At 42.6% G+C, this 16303-nt stretch overlaps 1 protein-coding gene across 11 annotated transcripts in view; it reads right to left on the reverse strand.

The window, feature by feature from the left end:
- RGS6 (regulator of G protein signaling 6) overlaps positions 1-15406 on the reverse strand; it is a 474980-nt gene extending 459574 nt beyond the window's left edge. For 3 of the 11 annotated variants that reach the window (XM_084892992.1, XM_084892983.1, XM_084892984.1), the window contains exon 1: positions 14645-15155. The gene's annotated coding sequence lies outside the window, so the exon portion shown is untranslated. Of the gene's footprint in view, positions 1-14291; positions 14414-14644; positions 15164-15363 lie in introns of those variants that run through there. The other 8 variants (XM_084892989.1, XM_084892993.1, XM_084892985.1 and 5 more) reach the window with 7 other exon arrangements.
- Between the last annotated feature and the right edge of the window lie 897 nt (positions 15407-16303).

Consider the following 16303-nt stretch of genomic DNA (forward strand, 5'->3'; position numbering starts at 1 on the left):
TTTTTAAATTGTCAACAAAAGTTGAAAGTATCTAATAGTACATGAAAACTATAAATATCAAATTTCTGTGTCCATGAAGTTTGATAAAGAAACTCCCATTTGTCTACTGACTGTCTATGGCTGCTTTTACGCTACAACAGCAGAGTTATATAGTTGCAACAGAGACCATATGGCCTGCAGAGCTCAAAATATTTACTATTTGGTCCTTTACATAAAGATTTTGTGAAAATGAAATCATAGGTTAAAAATATATATGTTTTATGTTCCCTGAACAAGTCCAATCACTTAATTTTTTCAGAGGATGAAGCTAAGGCCTGGAGAAACTGAGTTATATTCTAAATGTCATCTTGCTGGTGAGTAATAGAGCCAGTACTAGAATCTGGGTCTTGAGCGCCTCAATGCCTCTCCTCTCACATGAGAGAACTTACATTTTATAAGGATGGGTGCTAAGATTATACGGACGAATATTACTAATACTACTGACTCCGGGGACTGCAGAAGTAGCATTTTATTATCCTCTTGGTTTACATGGAAGATTGTGTGACTGCTAGAGAAGACGTAGGAGTGACAGAGGAGCTTTGCCAATTTTTACACACAAGACGGGGATGACTAAGAGATAAAAAGGATGACGTGTTCCCAGGGGACCCAAGAAGAAAGGCGCTCCTCTTGGCTTCCTTTAAAGAAGAATGTCAGTTTTGTTTCCTTGGCGTTTTGTTGTTTTCTTTCTTCATTTTTTTTTTTTTTTAAGAACAGGCAAAATCAGTCTCTTTTTACCCTCAACCTAGGCATTTAAATATCGGTGCATCTCTTCTGTGCTTCATAATGCCTGCATTTGGAGCAGCAATAGCAGGCTTTTCATCTGCTGGAGATAGCAGATGTAACAAAAGAAAGATATATTCATAAAGCTCATCAGGCAGAAGCAATACAGGTCAAAGAAATAACAGGTTTTTGAATAGGTTTCTGAGGGGTTTTTGTTACCGGGTAGAAGACAAAACATCATACAATTAGAATGTACCGCTTCCTACAATGAGGGTCTAACCTACAACAGAACAACCCTTAAGAACTAGAAAAGCTTGATAACATTTTTAAAAAAGAGAGCTCCCAAGGTAATGAGTACATATGGGACCGGGGTGGGGGGAGGAAGTAAGGGCAGAGGGGAGAAAGGAGGTGAGCTGGACATTCCATGCAACTATTGCCTTAACCATTTGGTCAAATTCAATGTGTGTGCATGAAAATACTCTTAGCAAATTTTGAATGTGAAAGAACTGCTTAATCTGATAAAGGATAGTATAAAACACAACAACCATAATATTTAATAGTCACACTTTGAAAACTTTCCTACTGAGATTAGAAATGAGACAAGGATGCCCACTATGACCACTTCTATTCAGCATTGTATTAGAGGTCTTAGCCAAGGCAACAGGCAAAAAAACAAACAAAACCTAAATAAAAATATAATGATTGCACAGGAAAAAGTAAACACTGTTTTGCCAGTAATTTGATTGTATACATGGAATGTCCATAATAATCTACATGGTGCTATTGGAATTAATAAGTGTGTTAAGTAAAATCACTGGATACAAGGTCACTATATAAAAACTGATTGTACATATTCACAATAACTGGGAAAATTACATTTTTAAAAGATATAACTTATCTATACTAATAAAAGCCTAGGTGGCATCTCACCCTCGTGACATCACAAGATGGCTTCACCCATGTTGTCACAAGATCAGAGGAGGGAAGTTGGGGGCAAGATCAGGCCAGCAGGAGAGAGCAGTTGGGGGCAACCAAGCCAGCAGGGGAGGGCAGTTGGGGGCGCTCGGGCTGGCAGGGGAGCAGTTAGGGAGTGATCAGGTAGGCAGGCAAGTAGTTAGGAGCCAGCAGTCGTGGATTATGAGAGGGACGTCAGAATGCCCCAAGGGATCCTATATTGGAGAAAGTGCAGGCTGGGCTGAGGGACACCACAGCGCCCCCCTCCCACCATGCACAAATTTCATGCACCAAGCCTCTAGTAATGTACTATAAAATAAGTTCAAATACTAAGGCTATATCTCAATAAAGGTGTAAAATACCATTATAACATAGAGAAATACAGAACACTAACAGAAATAACAGGTCTAAATAAATGAAGGGCTATAGCATATTAAATGAATTGAAATAATCAACATTCTAAAGACATTAATTGTGGCTAGAGATTTAATGCATTCCCAATCAAAATCTCATCAAAAAATTATTTTAAATTTATATAGTGATGCAAATGGCTAAGAATAACCAAGCTATTCTTAAATAAGAACATAGCTGGAGGGCATACACTTCTGGATATCAAGACTTATTGAGCTATATTAATTAAGACAGTGTGGTATGAGTATAAGAATAGACAACTTGAGCCAAAACCAATTTGGCTCAGTGGATAGAGTGTCAGATTGCAGACTGAAAGATCTCAGGTTCAATTCTGGTCAAGGGCATGTACATTGGCTGCGGGCACATCCCGGGGGGTGGGGGGGGGGTGCAAGAGGTAGCTGGTAGATGTTTCTCCCTCATCAATGTTTCTAGCTCTCTGTCCCTCTTTCTCTCCCTTCCTCTCTGTAAAAAAAAAATCAATAAAATATATATATTTTTTTAAAAGAATAGACCACTTGAACAATGAAAGGGGCTAGAAAGCAGAGAAAGACCCACATATAAATGATCCTATCCAATTTATAACAAAGATGGCATTTCAAAGCAATGGGAAAAAATGAGATTTTTCAATAAATAGTGTTGGGTTAACTGGATATACATTCAGATAAACAAAATAAATATGGATCCTCTCTTTATGCCATAGATAAAAACCTCAGATGGATTTTTTTTTTTTTTTTACTTAAAGATAAAATGCAAAACAAAAGGACTTAAGAAAAATTGGGAGAACAGATTCATGACCTTAGGGTAGGCAAAAATTTCTTAAGCAAGCACAGAATAAAAATAAGCATAAAGGAAGAGTTTGACAAATTGGATTACATTAAAAGTAAGATCTCTTATTCATTAAAAGAGAATTAAATGTCAAGAGCCACAGAGTAGGAAAAGATATTTTAAATACACATACCTGGTAAAAATATTTGTTTTAAAAAAGAAAACTCCTACACTAAATCAATAAGAAAAAAATAGGCAATCCAATTGATTATTGGGCAATGAAATTAAATAGGGACCACAGATGATTAAATAAAAATGACCAAAACAAAACACATTAAAAAGGCACAACATCATTAGTTATTAGGAAACACTGACACCACCATGAGACACCACTACATACCCAGCTGAGTGGCTAAAATGCAAAAGTTTGACAATCTCAAGTGTGACACAAATATGTAGGAAAATTGAAACACTTATAAACTGATGACAGGAGTATAAATTGATATACCACTTAGAAAAACTCTTTGTAAAGACTTACTAAAATTGAATATATATACTCCATGTTCCAGCAATCCAGTCTTAGGTTTATACAAAACAAAAATGCATTTATATGTGCACTAAAATCACATATAAAAAAGTTATAACAACATTATTCATAGTAGCCCTAAACTAAAAACATCCCAAATGTCTATTAACAGTAGATGAATAAACAGTTTATGAAATATTATAGAGTGGATTGCTACAGAGTAATAAAATGGATAAACTACTGCTACACATCACAAGAAATTATTGTTTGATGAATTTTTCTATCAATGTTGTGCATAAAAACTAAAGTAAAATTCAAACCAACTTAAGCAAAAAGAGTGTGTGTGTGTGTGTGTGTGTGTGTGCATTTCCATATATATGTCATATATTTCAAAAATAAAAGCATATGGTGACAGAAATCAGGTTAGTGGTGACCACTGGAGGAAAGGGAAGAATCATGAGGTGTTTTCTGAGGAAAAGATAATATTCTATCTCTTAGGAGAGATAACATGGTTGACAATTCATCAAGCAATGATTTGTATACTTCCTTGAAAATATGTTATACAAACAGAATTCTATGTTTAAAAGAAGAATAGTGCAAATATTCTGACAAAAGAATATAGCATCTCTGGTTTGCAAGGTGGGACTCGAGACATCTCAAAAAGAGCAATGCAAAATATATATATAATTGCAGGCATACGGTCGCAGGAATGGTGGAGGACCCAGAGGTGGTGTCTGTCACCACTATCCACACGCACCCTGATGTTTGTGCAGTAGGCAGGAACCAGAAGTAACAATCATTGAATGAGAGAGCTGGTGCAGAAGAGAAACGAGATTATTAGAAACACACCATTGGAGGACTGCCTCACATTATCTGAAAACTACACTTGGGATAGTGAAAGTCTTCCAACTCTTTAAAAGATTTCAGAACTCTCAAAGATTGGTTGAAAAACTCTGCATTCATTCTTCATAACTTTCCACTGCCCTGAAAACAAAACCCAAAGTCCTTAGGCCAGTTTAGAAGACGGATGCAGTTACTGTTTCTGATTGCCCAATATATTCTTTTGCTATCAAATTTGCTTCCAATGATAGAAAAAGGAGGCCTGTGAACTATTCTGGCCAGAATATGCTGTATCACTAAACACATTGATTGCATTGAGGTAGACATATGACTCTAATCGGGACTAATCAAGATCCTTCACTGAGACTGAGATAAGGACACTGTACTATAAGTAAAAACATCCCTTCCCTATGTTGAAAGGATAGAACAGTAGACATATGAATGACCATCTACGTTTTCTCTAGAGTTACAGAAGGAGGAAGTCAAGATGATAAGGTATCAAGTAAGAGTGCTGAGATAGCATTTAGGTCCCTGGATCCAAACATGCCTGAATTCCCAGATAGATGAGTCAGATAAATTCCTTTTTGCTTGAGTTGGTTTGAATTTTACTTTAGTTCTTTTGTTTTGTTTTTGTCCACATCCTTGAGAGCCTTGAATCACCATCATAATGATCATCACCACAAAACATCATCATCATCTATGTGACATTTAAGTCTCTCAATAGACTGGTCCTAATTTGCATTTCTAGTCTTGTCAAGCACTGTTCATCTTCATATAATTAACAACATGACCCATCTCAACCACAGGGAACTTTCTCCCACCAACAATTCCCAATAACTAAATTCAACTTAAACCAATCTATCTCCAAATACACGTTTATTTTTGTTCTTGTTGTTGGTAATCCTCACCCAAGGATATTTTTCCATTGATATTTAGAGAGTGGAAGGGAGTGGGAAAGACAGAGAGAGGAAAGCATCCATGTGAGAGACACATCCATTGGTTGCCTCCTGCACATTCCCCAACCAGGGCCTGGGATGGAGCCTGCACAGAGGAACATTCCCTTGACCAGAATTGAACCTGGCATCCTTAAGTCTGTGGGCCGATGCGCTATCCACTAAGCCAACCCAGCCAGGGATCCAAATACACTTTTGAGAGCCAACTATTATAGTTGCTCCTGTTAAAGACAATTAGAAAATATAAGAAACTGGGCATTAAACAGATTTTTTTAAGCTGGGGAGGGGGTTGTAAGGCAGATAACAGGCAAGGAAAGAGGTTTTTGCAGAGATGCGTTTGAAAGCTTAAAGGAAACCAAAGAAATGAAAACCTGGAATTGATAGCATACTTTGGCAAGAAGCTAAATACCCTATGCATTGGGGTGAGATATCTGAGAACTTCCGAATCAGTCATGCCAAGCAAGTGATATAAAGTTCATCCCAAATTTGTCCACTTTACCCTTGAGCCACAGGAAGATCCAGGCGTCAGTGGTCACCCTCTCAGTCTGAAAGTCTAAAAAGCATTGACCATTTGGACAGAGAGCCTGATACAGTGGGGGAAATGCAGGAATTGTGCACTGACTGCAATAGAGCAAAACCACGTGTACGTATTTCACTGCAGGGGCATAAATTCCGGAAAAACAGTAAGAAGTAAGTAGAAATGCATTGTGGCACACCCTCTATTGTCAACAGAAGGTGAGGTAAATGTCACTCATACTCAACTTTGTTTTCTCAGTTGTCTTTTGGTGAACATAAATATTTATTAAACAGTTTTGCTTGCAACACTACCCCTCTTTCACCTATCCCTGTTTCCCCATGAGTTTGAAGTTCATCAGCAGCTTTATCCTGCCTGAAAGATTTCTAAAGACCTGGCTCTCAGTATGGGGTATTAAAAATGTTTTGTACCTCTGTCCTTTTACCTACACTGAAACAAATCAAGCACACTCTTGCTACCTAACCAATTGGCCCTCCAGTGTCCAACTCACCCACTCAACCCCTCCCTCATTCCACCTATATGTGTCTGTCTTACCGCATTCTGTTTCTCCATCTTCCCCACCACCAACCCCCCCACACCCCACAGAATTTTCAACTTTTTGAAAACAACCATATCTGATCATCATCATCATCCAGAAAAGTTGTTCGGGGTATTAGGGCTTACCACCAATGTGGGCAAGCAGGGAGAGGAGCAGGGAAGACCTTACACCAACTGAGTGACTAGAGCCATGGTCGGCAAACTGCAGCTCGTGAGCCACATGTGGCTCTTTGGCCCCTTGAGTGTGGCTCTTCCACAAAATACCACGGCCTGGGCGAGTCTATTTTGAAAAAGTGGCGTTAGAAGAAGTTTAAGTTTAAAAATTTCGGCTCTCAAAAGAAATTTCAGTCGTTGTACTGTTGATACTTGGCTCTGTTGACTGAAGAGTTTGCCGACCACTGGACTAGAGTAAGAATCCCCCCTCCTCTCCCTTCCCCTGACTCAATCAGAGATTTCCAGGAACACACTCTTTCAGTAATGCCCTCAAAGCAATCACAGTTTCTCAGGCCTCAGCAGTGTTAAGTCATTTCCTCTAATGTCACCTACCCCTGCCTAAGGGTAGAAGCCAGCAGCCAAGTGTCTATTACCTGCCACTCTCAAAGTTAAAGTACCTTCCCCTCAAAAAAAAAAAAAAAAAAAAGTATCTAAAATAGAATCAATACATTTATCCTTTCAGATTGCATACTTTCTATTTTGACCAGCTGCTGAATCAGTCTCTGTTTTAGGATGTATGGTCAGCAAAATAACAGAATGGCACCTTCCTGCTTGGTTTGGAATCCGAACACCGTAGCACTTCCATAGCAGCTTAAGAGAAGAATACACCGGACATTTTTTTTTAAAGTGGTTGTCTTTCTTCTTAGAGAGGTCGCAAACAGAAAGAAACACAGCTCCAACAAGTGTCTGGTTTGGATTGGGCAATGGAGACCTACCCAACACTTTCTAATTGGAATGAGCTGCTAAGGATTAAAAATGTGTGCAACAGCAGGGTTTGCTGAGCAGCTCAGTCTCTTTGCTTGAACACAGCTCTCACCCACCCCTAATGCTTCCCAGCCCTGGAATCCAGTCCAGATGCCATTCATCATCGCACAGGGGTGGCTGCTGGGCTTTTAAGGGGGAAAGAGTGTCTCTATCAAAAATGGGACAGAGGGTCCCGTGTTTCAAGAAAAATTAGTTCTCACTCTGAGAGCAAACAGTAATTGGTTTAACAACCAATTATCGTCGATACCTCTCACCTGAAAAGCTTGCCGTGACTCCTCTCTTCAACTATGAAATTTCTATTTCCCACAGCCTGCCTCTTCCGGATCTGATTTCACTATATAATGTTCTCTCTCTGAATGGAACTGTATCTACTGTCTTTGTCATCTATTTGCTATCTAGCCTGCCTTATAAAATTTCACACCTTCTTTTCACTTAATATCCCTCATTGTTAATTTCCTGTTTATTTCTATCATCTTCAAGACAACTGAAATGAAGCTCTCAAAGGTAGGGTTTCTGTCTATTCACCACCTTGTGATAAATCAGAGAGACTCAGGACTTTGGGTTCAGGTAAGAGCTGAGTTTAAGTCTTGGTGTCTCTACTCAGTAACTATCTAGCCTCAGGTGAGTGACTGGATATCTGTTTCAGGTTTGGTTTCTTCATGTGTAAAATGGGAGCAATACCACCTAATTCCTCTTAAAAGGCTTTGATTTGAAAAAAAATAAAAAATAAATAAAAAACGTTTATAAATGCTGACTGTTATGTCATTAAATCAGTCCACTGCAATATGACAGATCCATAGCTTTGTAGAATGGGCAACATTTTGTTTAGAAAACCATTTTTTTCTCAAGCATTGACTACATGTATAGCTTTGTGCTTAGGCGGGATAAAATTAGGGTTGTAAGAAAGCCAGACCACAGTCAAGTGGGAAAGACAAACGTTAACGTACTAGTAGCCCTGCGCATGAACCCGTGTGCCAGTAGCTCACTGATGCCCTCCTGTAGCTCTCTGCCCACTGCCCCACCCTTCTGTAGCTCCCTCCACACACCCACCCCTTATAGCTTGCTGCCCAGCCCCCTCCTGTAGCTCTCTGCCACCTACTTGTAGCTCACTTCCCCACCCTCCTGCTGATCCGTGATCCTGTCCTTATGCAGTCGGTCATTACGCTTCATGGAGTAATACTATTTGCATCTTACATCTTTATTATATAGGGTAATTACAAAAGAGGGTTTGAGGTAGATCTAGCTAGGCAAAATCAAAAAATAAGATGGGGATTATAACTATTTGCACTTGCATTCACACTACACCTGTCCATCCACCCACACTCAGACCAGTCCATGCATCCATACGCGTACCTCTCTATGTACCTGCACCCAGTTGGTCCATGCATACACCTACACCTGAAGCATCTGCACCAATACATCCTTTCTCCCTTTGTCGCCCTCTCATAGCTGTCACTCTGAACGTCAGTAACTCAGCAAACATTTACCATCTCCTACCGTGTGCCAAGAACTGTCAGAGATACCAAGGGTACAGAAAAAATATAATGCATGGCCTTGTTCCGGGTGTGGGTCACCGTCTGGCACAAGAGATATCCATGTGGCAGCAGTCCCCACGCTCCCCTTCTCTTCCTGCCCAGACTAATGGCCTTAGGCTCCAGGAAACACATACATCTTTGGCTACCACAAAGGAAGAGCTTTGCCACACCACCCTCTCCACTTGCTTTCTACAAGCCTCCTCTAATCCAACGTTACAACTATGGAGCAGGGTTCTCCGGGGACTGAGGAGTCCCTCAGATGCTAGGCTGATACAGCAGGTCCTCAGGAACAGACAAAAATAATAATAATAAGAGGGAAACCATTACCCTGAAATACTTATTTCCAAGCAGACTCTTATCGGAGGAGGTCATGGAGAGGATGTGACCGCCAGTTAACCCAAGATCTGGATCCTGGCAATGGGAAGCAACTCGCCCCTCCCTGTCCTTGGAATGACCCTTCTGCCCACTGTTTCCACAGTGAGAACCATTTTCAAGATGAGACTATAAGATGCTGCTGAGACCATCTGGTCTGAATATGTGAGTGAACCCTAGTAAGGCCTCATAGAAATATATATATATATATATATATATATATATATATATATATATATATATTTGATATTTTTACAGAGAGGAAGGGAGAGGGATAGAGAGCTAGAAACATCAATGAGAGAGAAACATCGATCAGCTGCCTCCTGCACACCCCCCAAAGGGGATGTGCCCACAACCAAGATACATGCCCTTGACTGGAATCGAACGTGGGACCTTACAATTCGAAGGCTGATGCTCTATCCACTGAACCAAACCATTTTCAGCTATAGAAACTTTTAAGATTCTAGTGGGTGGGTGTGGAAATCTATTCTTGTGGTTACCCAACCCTCCTATGTAAATTCCCTCGATTATTAAGTCTGCCACCTACCAACCTGTGTGGTCTGTGTCTTTCTTTGCACTTCATGTATGGAAACTGGTTTCAGATTTTACCCAAGGGATTCCTGAGGTTTCAAATCAACAACTGATTCTCAATATTTTAAAAAATAGTTACTATGCCCCTCTGCCCAGGACACTATACAGAATCCTATTTACTCCTCACAGCCATACATACTCAAGGGATAGTTTTTTTATTCCTATTTTACAGATGAGGAAATTGAGGTTCAAAAACACAATTTACAGGGTTGTGCATGTTGTGCTACTGAAAAGCTACTGAGCACAGTTCTCTGTCAGGGCCTGGGCTGGCCAGGTCTCAGTGCGATACACATGCCTCAGGTTCTTCCAAGGGTTGTCACCACTAGCTCATCTCATGTAGGACACTCATCTCAGAAACCTCGGTTTAAGGTGCACTTCCTCCTGGGCCAGGAAATAGCATGGGTAAGTCAGACACTAGTGGGACCTCCACCCTGCAGAAACTAAAGATGGCTTTTCCTCGGATGGCTTTACCGAAGTATTTAGAAAAGTCAAGGCAGCTAGTCTCCACCACCACTCATTTGAGTAGCCTCCATTACATGAGCAGCTACTCTGCTCATATTCAAATATTTACACATCTTCTTAAAGTTGCCATCCATAAAAAGGGCTGTAGCCTATGTTTCCGACATGTAAGTACAAAGGAAGGATTTGTTTTCTGGACACAAAGTAGCCACACAAGGATGACCAGAAGAGGGGCGTTTCAGCCCGCTAGACTCTCCTAGTCATCAAATGTACCCCCTCAATGCCCTCTCTTAGTTTCCTCAGTCTCCTATCTCATACAATGTTTGTGGCTCTCGTGAGCATTGCTCTGCCTTTTGAGTGTGTGTGTGTGTGTGTGTGTGTGTGGTTGAGTATGAGTGTGTGTGTGTGTGGGGGGTGAGTGTGAGTGTGTGTGTGTGTGTGTGTGTGTGTGAGGGTGAGTGTGAGTGTGAGTGTGTGTGTGTGTGTGTGTGAGGGTGAGTGTGAGTGTGTGTGTGTGTGTGTGTGTGTGAGTGTGTGTGTGTGTGTATGAGTGTGTGTGTGGGGGGTGTAAGTGTGAGTGTGTGTGTGTGGGGGTGAGTATGAGTGTGAGTGTGTGTGTGTGTGTGTGTGTGTGAGGGTGAGTGTGTGTGTGTGTGTGTGTGTGTGTGTGTGTGGTAGTACCTGGATTGTTCCTTTCTCTAGCTGCTTTGGTCGTTAGGGTAATTAATAGTGAATTCCCTCCCTCCCCCCTGTACTGGCATGTCGATGTGGCAGAAAATGAATTGCCCCTGAGAGGCAACAGTAAAGCATTTGATAAGCTTCATGGTTTATAACATCTCAAGCAGGTACTCTGAGTTGTTATTTAATGTAACTCATTAGGTTTAATGTGCATTTTAACTGCCTACTTGTGGGCATTTTTGCTTTTCACGTAGTTGGAAGAACTTCGTTTCGTGACTGATTGTTACTCTCATTACAGCCCTAATAGTTTCATATTCTGGATGATCATCTTTTTTTTTCTTGACTACTTCAAAAAGCTTTTCCCCCACGGAGAAACTGATATTATTCCACCAAGGCTTACTGGGCAGTTACATTGCTGGCATGGAACAGGTGGATGCGAAGAAAAGGGAAACAGCGCCTCTGCCTCCAAGAGTTCTCCATGGGGTCCCCAGACCTGCAGGGCCAGCATCATCGGGGGACTCTCCAGACCAACTGAGTCAGAAACCCTGGGGGGCGCCCCCACCATCTGTGTTTAAAAAGCCCACTTCAAACAAAGGTGATCCTCATCAACTGTGAAAATAACAAATAGTATATTGTTAGCTTCTTGAGCTAAATCTAAAAGTGTCATTTGTCCTTGGAAGAAACAGGTCCAGAGGCCAAAGGTCACATGAGGAATTGGTGATGAGATTGAAACCAGAACTAAAGTCTCCCACCCGACATGGCCAATGTTCTATTTCTTTTCCGATGCTTCAATCCCTAAGTCTCACAGGGAGCTGCAAGTATGACTGACCCAAAGTGCAAATCTTGCTTTTCAAAGAAAACACACAAGCAGAGAAACTACTGTCTTTAAAAATAAGGGCCACAAAAGAAATTAAAGCCCAATCTATCAAAACCATCCAGAAAACCAGCAATAATTTTCCAAACATTTAACACAGATCCAAGTTTCACTTACAAGACCTAAAATTTGGAGGGGGCAGGTGGCAGGCAGGGGTAAAAAATAAAATAAATTAATTAATTAATTAAAAAATTAAAAAAAAAATAAATCCAAAGAATAATGTGATCAGAATAAAGTCTGAAAAAATATATAATATGCAATGGTTCACCTTCTGTGGGAGAATTAGAGATGTCCTTTCTTTCTTTGTAGTTTCCCGACTTTTCCCCAATGATTAGGCATTACTTTTGAAATAGTATTTTTTTAAAAAAAAAATACAGTAGAACTGTTTCTTGAAATGTTACATGCATGTCACTCAACATGAAGGTTTATTTTGTAATCCTATTTCTCCCCATAGAGCAGGACAGTGTGTGTGTAGTAATTATTTATATCGTGCCATATGTCACAATGAAGATGGAATTTGGTAAATATATTCCTTCCAGCTGGCACTGAAAATGAAGAGGTTAAATGCTTTCCTGGGTTCAAAGCATTCCGAATTAAGATGAGCTAACTGTGAAGCTAAAGGAAAATTAATCCCAGCACTGACATCTCGGAGAGCATCTCTTTTGAAAAATGTTGATATGACACAGAGCTCCTTACTCATATCTCCCTGATGTGTAACCCCTGGCACAAAACAGAATGTTCAGCAATTCCTGGCAAACTCGGAAGAGTTGGAGAGATAAAATGCCTGGGAGAATGTCAGAGAAATAAGAAACAGAATGATCCTATTTTCCACATAAAATTCTGTCCCTGTGGTCAATCAGACATCCAAAATGACTGGCAAATTATATTGTCCTAAGTGTCCTCCTAGAGACTTATTGATCCCAGCACAGTGCATGCAAATGTTGGATTATGACGCTCTACACCTGAAACCAATATAAAATTGGGTGTCAATTGTGCTTCAATTAAACATTGGTTTTCTTTCGCAAGAAATGTTTGCTCATTTAGAAAAAAATATTTATCTTGGCTATCTTCTTTTACAAAATTGCTCCCAAATAAATAAATGTCTCATTTAAAGAGACATTTCTGCCATTAAAGCAGAAATGTTGTAATGTTTCACTTGATAAGAAAAAAAAATGTCGCTTGAAGAAAAACTAGCATTGTTTTACCGAAGCTCTCAGCAATATATCAGTGAATGTTAGTTTAACTTTTTTAAAGGAGAAAGGGAAGCAAAGTTAAGAACCAACATAATGAGAATGAAAAAGGAAACACCAGTGGCTACCTATGTCATCAAAATACCTTACAAAAGTGACATTTCTAGAATTTACAAACACTTTCAGGAAAGGACAAGTTATTGGGGTGAGGGATATATACCCAATGTTTATAGTACATAAAATCAACATATTCACACAACAGTTTAGCTTGACAATAATATCAGAGAACGCAGAAAGAATCTATCATCTTGGTTTTCTCAGTTCAGCATGAAGTTTTGCTTATAAAGGTGTACCTCCAAAGAGTCTCTCTCCAATTCCCCTCAGTCCTCAACTCACTCTGTTTCACAGGGTAGTCCCATCCATTGCAAAATTAACCAATTAATAAGAAGAATGCATAGCATAAAGAACATACAAAAAGTCACAGAAAGTTTTTCACCAACTCCCCAGTGCTCCCTCCATATAATTCCCCATCTGCCTATGAACATGGATCTGTAAAAGCCTTAACATGTTAAGGTAAACCTTAACAGTTTCCTTTCTGTCTACTGCTTTGGACAAAACACACACACACACACACACACACATACACACACACTTGTAGCTCAGTTTCTAACTCCATTTGGACAAGTACAAGTCCAGTTCTTCTTCTTCTACCTGTCATCCCCCTCTGGTGAGACAAGAGTCCAAGGTTAGGCTTTACCTAATACTGCTTATTTCGGCAGTTTTACTCTGGGGCTGCTAAAAGATATTGAAGAAACTCCTTGCAGATCTAGCTCCTAAGTACTGATAAACACCCAGGGAAGGATTCCAAGCCAACACTAAGATCCAAAATACCTCCAGTTTGTAGCATGGAAATGCCACTCCTCTCAACAAGAGAGAAAGAAGTACAATAATATTCCTTCCTACTCCACCACATTTTAAATATATATATATACAGCAGCTTTCCTTCTGAACAAAATTAAATTTTCTGGGTCACTTTCCCTGTCGTCTCTGGGCCACTTGCTACGCAGCCCGACAGTGACTGTAAATACGGTCTCTTCAGGCAACCAGCTTAGCTGTCACCCTCTCCAGAGAGAACCCCTGGCTTCCCCTGTCTGCTGCAGTTCCCACAACCAGACCCGCACACCCATCCCTACCGCTCGCCGGTTCTTCCTCCAAACCACAACCAGGCAAGCGGATGCAGAGGGAAAGTTCAGGACGGTCTGCTTTGGAAGTAAAGCTGCCCTAACTGCCACCACCCAATCGCCAGGAGACTGGACGTCCCTGCGAGCACCTACCGTCTGCACACGCGGGTCCCAGTGGGTGAGCGCTTCCCGCCCCAGCCCGGGAGCATGCTTTCCATGCAGACCTGCACCCATCCCACACAAGTCCGCACGCCAGCTTGCCTTGCCACTTACGTAAGCCCGTGCCTCTACAGTCCCAAACTGTGCACACCACACACACACACACACACACACACACACACACACCGACACTTGTCACGCATCTGAAACGGACCGGCATCCACACCCAGGCTCTGAAATGACATCAACCCACAGGGATGGGCGGCTGGGAGTGGGGACGCGCCGTTTTAAAACACCTTTCCCCCCACTTGTTTCTACCCCATTTTTTTGGTCACAACTACAATTACCTTAGCAACCAAAGAATTGCCTTGACTCCCCCCTCCGGCTTCCGAATTTGTCCTAAAGCCAAGCCGGCGCCAGGTCCATGGGAAAGCTTAAGAGAAGCCCAAGACACAAGGATCCGCAGCCTCTGGGGGGCGGAGGGGACGGCTGGGTCAGTCGCCGCGCTGCTCTTGGCGAGTTTCCGGGGTGGCGAGCGCGGGGACTCAGCGGGCGGAGCGGGGAGCCCGGAGCCTGCGAGGAGGAGGAGGCGCGGCGGGGCGCATGGTGCCGGGGCGCGGGACGCCCGGCCGTCTCCAGCGCGCTCGCCCCAAGCCCGCGGCTCCGCGGAGGTCGGTCTGCGCCCTCGAGCCCCCGCGCGCTCCCGGCGCCGCCGTGGGAAGCCGGCGCCCGGGCGGAGCTCTGGCCGCCGCCGCGCAGGGCCGAGCGCAGGAGCTACCCCAACTCGCGGAGCCGCTCCGCTCGGCCGCCCGGAGCCGCCGCAGCGGCGCCCGCTGTCGGGTGTGGAGCGGAGCTGCAGGCCGCGCCGCGCGCACCTGGGCGCTGGCACCTGCGCCCGGACCCGGCGGCTGGAGGTGGGCGGGGCGGGGCGGGGCGGGGCGGGACCGAGGCACCTGAGCGCCCCTGAGGCCACGCCCCGAGGCCACGCCCCCCGGCTCACCTGCTTCCAGCGCCGAGGGCGGCGGTGCATGGGACCAATAACCAATAGTCCAAAGAAGAGGCAAACCTAGAAATTCCTGGCGCTTCCGCTGCCACCTCCGGGAAAACAGGCAGATTGACTCGGCGATGCAGAGCTGGGCGCGTCTGGAAACTTCCGTGGCGTCAGGTTCGTCTTAGGGAGCCCTGGTCCGGCGCGGTTCGCTGGAGAGCCTCGGAGCCTCTGGCTGACGTGGGTAGCTGGCGACCTCTAAATTATAACGGGCCACCGCCATCCTCAGGGGTGCTGTTACCAACCTCGTCATTCTTATTGATTCCACATTCACACCACAGGCTGGATTTGGAGTCTTTTATGATTATTCTTATCTGAAACACCACGAAAGTATTTTCGAGAACATTTAGCAGCTCTGCAGATATTCTTGGGGAAAGAAGAAAAAAAATGTTGAAGACAGAAAATTAGAAAGGGAAACTCACTCGAATGGATGGCATTCTTTCATGTGGGAATTCTGAAATGTGACGTTTAGTTAAAGATCCAGGGAATTGCATGTGGAAATAAGAGTGTTGGTGCTGCCCTGACCGGTTTGGCTCAGTGGATAGAGCGTCGGCCTGTGGACTGAAGGGTCTCTGGTTCATTTCCCGTCAAGGGCATGTAACTTGGTTGTGGGCACGTACCTTGGTTGTGGGCACATCCCCAGTAGGGGGTGTGCAGGAGGCAACTGATCGATGTTTCTAGCTCTCTCTCTCTCTTCCTCTCTGAAAAAAATTAATAAAATATATATTTTTTAAAAAGATTGTTGGTGCTAACTGGTAACCAGAGGATTGGTGTTTGATATCAATATTATCAATATCAACAATAAAAGATTTATTCTTTCATTGTATTGGTGGGCAGACACTTGAAATAAAATAACTAAAGCTTCTAAGGATGGATGACTTGGACTATCTTCATCCATGAGGGTCCAGAGGTTGAAATTTAAGGTCTCCTTTCCTACATACATCTCCCACCATTCTGT

The sequence above is a fragment of the Pipistrellus hanaki genome (assembly GCF_964339955.1).
Source record: "Pipistrellus hanaki genome assembly, chromosome: 1".
NCBI lineage: Eukaryota > Metazoa > Chordata > Mammalia > Chiroptera > Vespertilionidae > Pipistrellus > Pipistrellus hanaki.